This window comes from Vombatus ursinus, unplaced genomic scaffold, assembly GCF_900497805.2.
Source record: "Vombatus ursinus unplaced genomic scaffold, bare-nosed wombat genome assembly UNPS02014791.1, whole genome shotgun sequence".
In the NCBI taxonomy this organism is placed as follows: Eukaryota; Metazoa; Chordata; class Mammalia; order Diprotodontia; family Vombatidae; genus Vombatus; species Vombatus ursinus.
Window position 1 is genome coordinate 28,667,947 of NW_020954569.1, and position 8,419 is coordinate 28,676,365.

The window sequence follows — 8,419 nt, forward strand, 5'->3', positions numbered from 1 at the left end:
TTTAATAAAAATGGATGTTGTATTTTGTCAAAAGCTTTTCCAGCATCTATTGAGATAATCATATGATTTCTGTTACTTTTTTGATAATATTGTCAATTATGCTGATAGTTTTCCTAATACTGAATTAGCCCTATATTACTGGTATAAATCCCACCTGGTCAAAGTGAATGATCTTTTTGATAAATTATTATAATCTCTTTGCTAGTATTTTATTTAACATTTTCTGCATCAACATTCATGTCAGATTTATGTTTGAGGGAAAAATGTATGACCAAAAAAGAGACAGGAAGCATTACAGTATATAAAATGGATAATTTTGATTATATTAAAAGTTTTTACTCAAACAAATCCAATGAAGCCAAGATTAGAAAGATCACAGGAAACTGAGGGGAGAGGAAAATTACAGCTAGTTTCTGTGATAAAAGCCAAATATATAGACAACTGAGTCAAATTTCCAAGAATACTAGTCATTACCCAATTGACAAATAGTCAATGAACAGTCAGTTTTCAGAAGAAAAAATAAAAGCTATCCATAATCAGATGAAAAAAAATACATGTACAGTTTTTCCTTTTCTTTGTATCCCTACTAACTCTTAGTACAATATCTGTCACATATTAGGTCTTTAATAAATGCTAGTTGACTTATCTTGACTTTACACTTTACTATATTACTACTTCAAATCATAGATAAAATACAAGGTAGAAAAATATTCACACCTGTCTTCTTTAAAATATAAGTATTAGAGATCAGAAGTGAGTCAACACATCTGTTGAATTGCACAATACTGAGCTTATCATGGACTTTAAGTGGGCAGAAAATCTATTTGGTCTTTGTTTTATTCCTTTTAGAATGTGAGCTAACTCAAGGCAATAATTAAAGACTTTTATAGACTATTTAAAGCACCAAAATAGTGTAAATGATAAATATAATAGATGAATCTTCCTTCAATTTACTCTTAATCACTTTTACTTTCACAAACACCATACTCTTGTGAAAGAGTTTCTTTAAGTGAATCTTAACACTGGTAAAATACTTTTTAAAAAAATAAATATAACCTTTGACTTTTTTTCTAACTTTTAAAAGAAATAATCTATACCTACTATTTCCTCTGCCTCTACTCCTTAATGTCATGCATTCTGATTTGTTTCCCTAGTACTCTCTTGAAATTATAATTTTAAAGGTTATCAGAGACTTCCTATAGACAAAATCAGTGGTCCTTTGTCAATTCTTTTTCTCCAGGGCCTCTTTATAATATCTGAAATGTTTGACTATACCACTACTTAAAAATTTCCTGTCTGGCTGGTGTGTTAACACTTACCTCTAGAAACTTCTGAAGGGAGGTTAAGGCTTGAACTTGGAACTTCTGAGTTGCAGTAGTGCTAATGTTCATTGCATGTCTATACTTTCTAGGACTAACATAGCACGCCCTTAAGAAAGAAGGACCAACAGGCTTCCTAGGGAGGGGCAAACTGGCCTAGGTCAGACAAAAAGAAACATGTTAAAGCTTCTATAACAAACATCATTGGGATAGACCCATGAGTCACTACTGAACTTCCAGTCCAGGGGAAAAGCAACCCAGATTGGAAAAATGGAGCATGTTAAATATTTCTATACTATTGGTATTGGGATTAAGCCCATAAATAGTAACTTCACATCTAACCTAGGGGAGAGATGGAAATCCAGTCTCAAAAGAAAAATGGAATAAAATAAAATAATAAAAAAAACTAAACAGCAGTTACAAAAACAATAACAAACTTTTTTTTTTTTGCTTTGACTTATTTGACACTACTATTTTGGATAACCTAGCTAGTTTCTGTGATAAAAGCCAAATATGTAGAGAACTGAGTCAAATTTGCAAGAATACTAGTCATTACCCAGTTGACAAATGGTCAATGAACAGTTGCTTAAATAGCAAAATGCACCAAGATTTTGTTCTCAGCTTTCTGATTCTCTCTTTTTAAATCCTACTTTAAACATCTAATCCATTACCGTGGATTCCGCTATTATCTTTAAAGTTGTAACTCCTATAGTAATCTACTGTTTCATAAACTCGAAGACTCCAGATTCTGGGGTAAGAACTTACTATTTGACAAAAACTGCTGGGAAAATTGGAAAATAGTATGACAGAAACTAGGCACAGACCAAAATCACACCCCCTATATCAAGATAAGGTCAAAATGTGTACATGATTTAGACATAAAAGGTGATACCATAAGCAAATTAGGAGAACAGGGAATAGTTTACTTGTGTGACCTATGGAGAAGAATTTATGACCAAGCAAGAGACAGAGAACACTATGACATGCAAAATGGATAATTTTAATTACATTAGAAAGTTTTGGCACAAACAAACCCAAGGTAACCAAGATTTGAAGGAAATTGGAAAGCTAGGGATTTTTTTTATAGGCAGTGTTTCTGATGAAATTCTCATTTTTAAAATATATAGAGAACTGAAACAAATTTATAAGAATATAAGTTATTCCCCAATTGATAAATCATCAAAAGATATGAGCAGGCAGTTTTCAGATGAAGAAATTAAAGCTATCTATAGTGAAATGAAAAAAAAGTGCTTGACATCACTGTTCATTAAAGAAATGCAAATTAAACCAACTCTGAGATACCACCTCTCTTCTATCCAATTGGCTAATATTACAGGAAAGGAAAATGATAAGTTTTGGAGATGTGGGAAATTTGAACTTTAGTGCATTGTTGCTGGAGTTGAGAACTGATCCAACCACTCTGGAGAGAAATTAGTAACTATGACCAAAGGGCTATAAAAATGTGCATACCCTTTGACCCAGCAGTAGCACTACTAGGTCTATATCCCAAAGAGATCATAAAAAAGAGAAAAGGTCTCATGTGTATAAAAATATTTACAGCAGCTCTTTTTGTGGTGGCCAAGAATTGGAATTGAGGGGATGCCCTTCAATTGGGGAATGGCTGAACAAGTTGTGGTATATGAATGTAATGCAATATTATTTTGCTATAAGAAATTATGAACAGACAGACTTCAGAAAAACCTGGAAAGACTTACGTGAACTGATGCTGAGTGAAGTGAGCAGAACCAGGAGAATACTATACACTAACAGCCACACTGTATGATGACTGACTTTGATAGACTTAGCTCTTCTCAGCAATACAATGATCTAAGACAATTCCAAAAGACTCATGATGGAAAATATTATTTGCATCCAGAGAAAGAACCATAGAGTCTGAATGCAGATTGAAGCATACTATTTTCACTTTACTTTTGTTTGTTTGTTTTGTTTTTCTTTCTCATGGTTTTTCTCTTTTGTTCTGATTCTTCTCTCACAAAATGACTAATGTGAAAATATGTTTAACATATTTGTACATGTATAACCTATATCAGATTGCTTGCTGTCTTGGGGAGGGAAAAATTTGGAACTCTGAATCTTACAAAAATGAATGTTGAGAACTATCTTTATATGTAATTGGAAAAAGTACTATTAAAAATAAAGTTATGACTCCTTTTTCTATTTTTTCAGCAGTAAAATCTTTTTTAAGTTCCATTTGCCCATTTCTAGTTGCCTATTGGATACTTTTATTCAGATATACAAATGCACCTCAAATCAGCATGGAGACAGTGTTGCATAGTTAAGAAAAACCAAACAAAACCAAACAAAACATGGATTTAGAACCAGAAAATATGGTTTAAAATTTCCACTCTACTCTTAAAATATTTGTGTTACTTTGGGGAAGAAACTAAATATCTCTGTGCCTTATTATTATGGTTTATCATCATCATCATCATCATCATCATCTTTTTCTTCTTCCTCTTTTCATTTTCTTCATTGTCATCCTTATCTATAAAATGAGAGTGCTGGATAAGGCCTCTTCTAGCTCCAAAACTTTTGGTATTATAACATCCTGTGTCTACAAATAAGCTCTTCAACTCTGACACCACACTGCTAAGAAACTTCTCATTCTCCTTTTTTTTTTTTCATGGTTACAGCATTTTCCCAGTCTCATAGGATAAAATTCTATTACAATTCATTGTTTTTTTGGCTTTTTTTTTGTTTACACTAGATTTGTGAGCTTAGTTATATGGGGAACTCCCTGATAGAAAATTCCTTATTATCAATGTAGATTATTGATAGTTTGACAACTTATAGTCTTATATAGTAGTCATATGGGGAACTCCCTGATAGAAAATTCCTTATTATCAATGTAGATTATTGATAGTTTGACAACTTATAGTCTTATATAGTAGTCTAATGCACTAAGAGACACATCTTATTTTTTTTCTATTTTATTTTCCTTCTTGTGAATTTTACCTTCTGTTCTTATTCTTTCACAATATGACTAATGTGTATAGCCTATGTCAGATTACTTGCCATCTTAAGGAGGGAGGAGGGGAAGGATGAAGGGAGAAAAAAATTTGAAACTCATAATCTTACAAAAGTGAATGTTGAAAACTAAAAATAAATAAATATTTAAATAAAATAAAACATCAGTTTTGTTGTTATATAGCTGGGCAAAATACATCATGGCAACACAATTCTTCAATGGCTTCAAACACAATTTATTGATTGTAATTTTTATTGTATTAAGTTCCAAAAGGGATTTCTTTAATAGATTTACTTTTCTGTCTTTGTTTTTGAGGGTTTTATCCTATAAAATATGGTCAGTTTTTATGAAGACACAATGTAAATTTGATAAAATTATATACTCCATTCAATTCCCAATCAATATTGTTCAGAAGTCTAGCATATCTAACTTTTCTGAAATTCTATTCATCTCCTTACCTTATTTTTGATATGTTTTATTATTAGATTTATCTAGGTTTGAGAGGAAGTAAATTGAGATCTCCCACCAGAATAATTTTACTGATTATTTATTTCTGTAATCCATTCTACTTGTCCTCTAAGTATTTGGCTGTTATGTAATTTGAATCACATCTATTCAGTTTTAGTATTACATCATTATCTCTGGTACCTTTTAACAAAATGTTGTTTCTCTGACTATCTTTTAAAATTAGGTCTATTTTTACTTTTGATTTGTCTAAGATCATGATTCCTACTCCTGCTTTTTTTTATTTCAGTTGAGGCAATAATAGATTGTACTTCATCCACTTCTTTTAAATGCTTTTATCTTTCTGTTTCAAGTGTGTCTCTTGTAAGGAACATACTCTTTGATATTGGTTTTTAAACTGTTCTGCTATCCTTTTCAGTTTAATGAGTTCACCCCATTCACATTCACAGTTATAATTGCTGTGTATTTTCTTATCTTATGTACTCTTCTATGTATCCTCTTTTTTTGGTACCCTGTACCATCCTCAAAGATCTGTTTAGCTTTTGATTACTGCCTCCCTTAATCTACTCTCTCATGACACCTTCTTTTTCTTAGGCCTTTCCCATCCTTCATCTCTGATGAATAAGATAAATTTTTATATTCAACTGTATGTATATGCATATATGTTTATGTAAAATCTCTCCATTTTGAACCAATTCAAATGAGAGAGATATTCAAATGTTCTCTTCTCCTACTTCCTACTTCCCACTCTATTGTAAAAACTCTTCTTTGTGCAACTCTAATATGAGATTATTTTCCATTTTCCCAGCTTTCTTCTTCCTTCTTCTAGTGCATCCTTCTTTTTCATTCTTCCAGTCTTTTATTGAGATCATGCCAACATAATTGACTCCCTTTGTCTAAGTCAACTTCTTCTTTCATAATAATGAAAAAATTAAGAATAAATATCATATAACATCTTCCCTTGCATCAATGTCAAACATTTAATCTTATTAAGTGCCTTTGATTTCTCATTCATGTTTACCTTTTTTATGCTTTTATTGAGTCTTTTTTTAATGTCAAATTTTCTTTACAACTCTATTCTTTTCATTAGGAATGACCCAAATTCCTCTATTTCTTTAAATGTTCATTTTCCCTTGTAGGATTATTACTCAATTTTTCTGGGTGGGTAATTCTTAGTTATAATCCTAGGTTCTTTACCATCCAGAATATCATTTTCTAAACCCTTTACTTCTTTATGGTGGTAGATGCTAAATCTTGTGTGATACTGCCTATGACTCCACAGTATTTGAATTGTTTCTTTCTGGATGTTTGTAGTATTTTCCCCTTGACTGGGGAGCTTTGAAATTTAGTTACTATATTCCTAAGAGTTTTCATTTTTGGATCTCTTTCAAGAGGTGATTAGTGGATTTTTAAAAAATTTCTACATTGTATTTTGGTGCTATGATAGCTGTGTAGGTTTCTTTTTTAATTTTTTAAATATGTCTGGCTTATTTTTTTTAATTATGGCTTTCTGGTGGTCCCATAATACTTAAAAATATCTCTCCTTGATCTAGTTTTCATTTTGGTTGTTTTTTTTTCCTATGAAATATTTCACATTGTCTTCTATTTTTTTTCAGTTTTTGACTTTGATTTGATTGTTTCTTGATTGACCTTGATTTGATTGTGTCATGGTGTTATTAGCTTTAGCATGAGCAATTCTAATTTTAAGGAGTTATTTTTTCAATGATATTTTGTATCTCTTTTGCAAAGTTTTAATACCCTTTTCATAATTTTATTGCATGTCTCTCATTTCTTTACCTAATTTTTCTCCTACTGTTCTTATTTAATTTGTTGCTCCTTTAATCTCTTTCTTAACTTCTTCTAGAAGTTATTTTGGGGCTTCTCTCCAATCTGCATTTTTCTTTAATTCATTTCTTATAGATGTTTTCAAGGTATTGTCTTCTTCTGAGTTTGTGTCTTAAGCTTCACTGTCACCATAGAAGGTTTTTATGGTCATGTACTTTTTGTTTTGTTTTGTGTTTGTTTAATTTTTTTTCAGCCTATTACTTCATTTTGTACTTTATGTTAGAATTGGGCTTTTCTCACCTCTAGGGAAAGAGGGCCAGGCTGATCTTCTGTGACTCAATCATGTAGATAGATAGATAGATAGATAGATAGATAGATAGATAGATAGATGGTTGAAACCCAAATAATTTCACACTTATAGGGAAAACTTTTTCTAATGAGCTTTAGCTAGGTTCTCATTTTCTTCAAAATTATATAAGCTTGTCTTTGGTCAATTAATACATAGTTCATTACCAGTTTTGTGCTCAAAACTTTTCCAAGCAGGTAGGATCTGTCAGGGCTTGTGATCCATGAGGACCTAGGGCCACTGCTATTAGAGTGTGCCTTTATTATAAAATAGTATTAATAGGATGATAGATCAAGAAATGTAGGTGGCCACATAAGCCATTTAATTCTACCTTGTCATCTTACCTTTGAGGAAATTGAAACCCTAGGAGATAAAATGTCTTTTTCAAAGTCACAAATGTAGCAAGTATCAGATGTAGAATTTGAACCCAGGTCCTTTTACTTTATAACCAATGTTTACTATGCCATGCCACAAATTTGCATTTGTCCTAATTTTTTACTTTTTGTACTTGAATTCATTTCATTATTCTAATAATCTCAAATTTAGTTTAAAAATCATGCTTACCTTCAGTTTTCATGATTTAATAGATTTTGATCACATCTTTTCAAGTTTTTTTTTTTTCCTATATTAGGTTCGATGTCACTTTAGTCTTTCAGCAAAATGGAATTTTTTTTAACCATTTCTTAATAATTTTAATTATCCTTCTATGGGGAATTCACTCAATTTAATTCAATAGCCATATTATGTACTTACTATATATCAGCTTATGTGCTAAGTGCTGGACATACAAAGATAAAAATCAAAGTAGTCCCTGTCCTTATAGAACTTATATGTGTTATTGGTGGTAGGAAATGAGCAGACAACAAATACAATGCAAATTAACTTCAAAATATATACTTTGTAATTTCCACAAGGAGAGCACATGTCTCACATAAAGGGAGGTTTATTAACTATATAACAGATGTTAGAGTTGGCAGAAAGTAATAGTAGGGTCAAATGGGAGAAGAGCATGTGGTTCTTTGCCATTAAAGTTTTGTTTAGCCATGAGCCCTAAATTGATGACTGTTCTCATCTTCCCTGGCTCTGAAGGTTAATTTAAAATAAGTCATTTCCAAATGTTTAAAACTGTCTGTTGACTTTTACTACTTTTTAAATTTTTAATTAGAGTGCTGGTAAATATGTTTACAGGGGGAAAAAGTGCCAGAGATAATGCTACTATATAACATGTATCTTGTAAATGGTTTTTTTTTTATTTGGACACCACAAAGGAGAAAGAATATTTCATTTATCCATATTGTTTACACTAATGTTCCATATAAATGTGTCATCATTTGTCTATTGCTTTCAAGAGGTTGTAGTGAAGTCAAATGAAACTGCAAAACTTGAGCCCAACAGTGGAGAAAAACCAAACTATAGTACGATATATCATTTATGTTTAACACATAAAAAGGCTTTGATAGGAAACAAAAAGTGTTAAGTGCAAATGAAAGGACAATAGATTTTAGGAGAAAGACA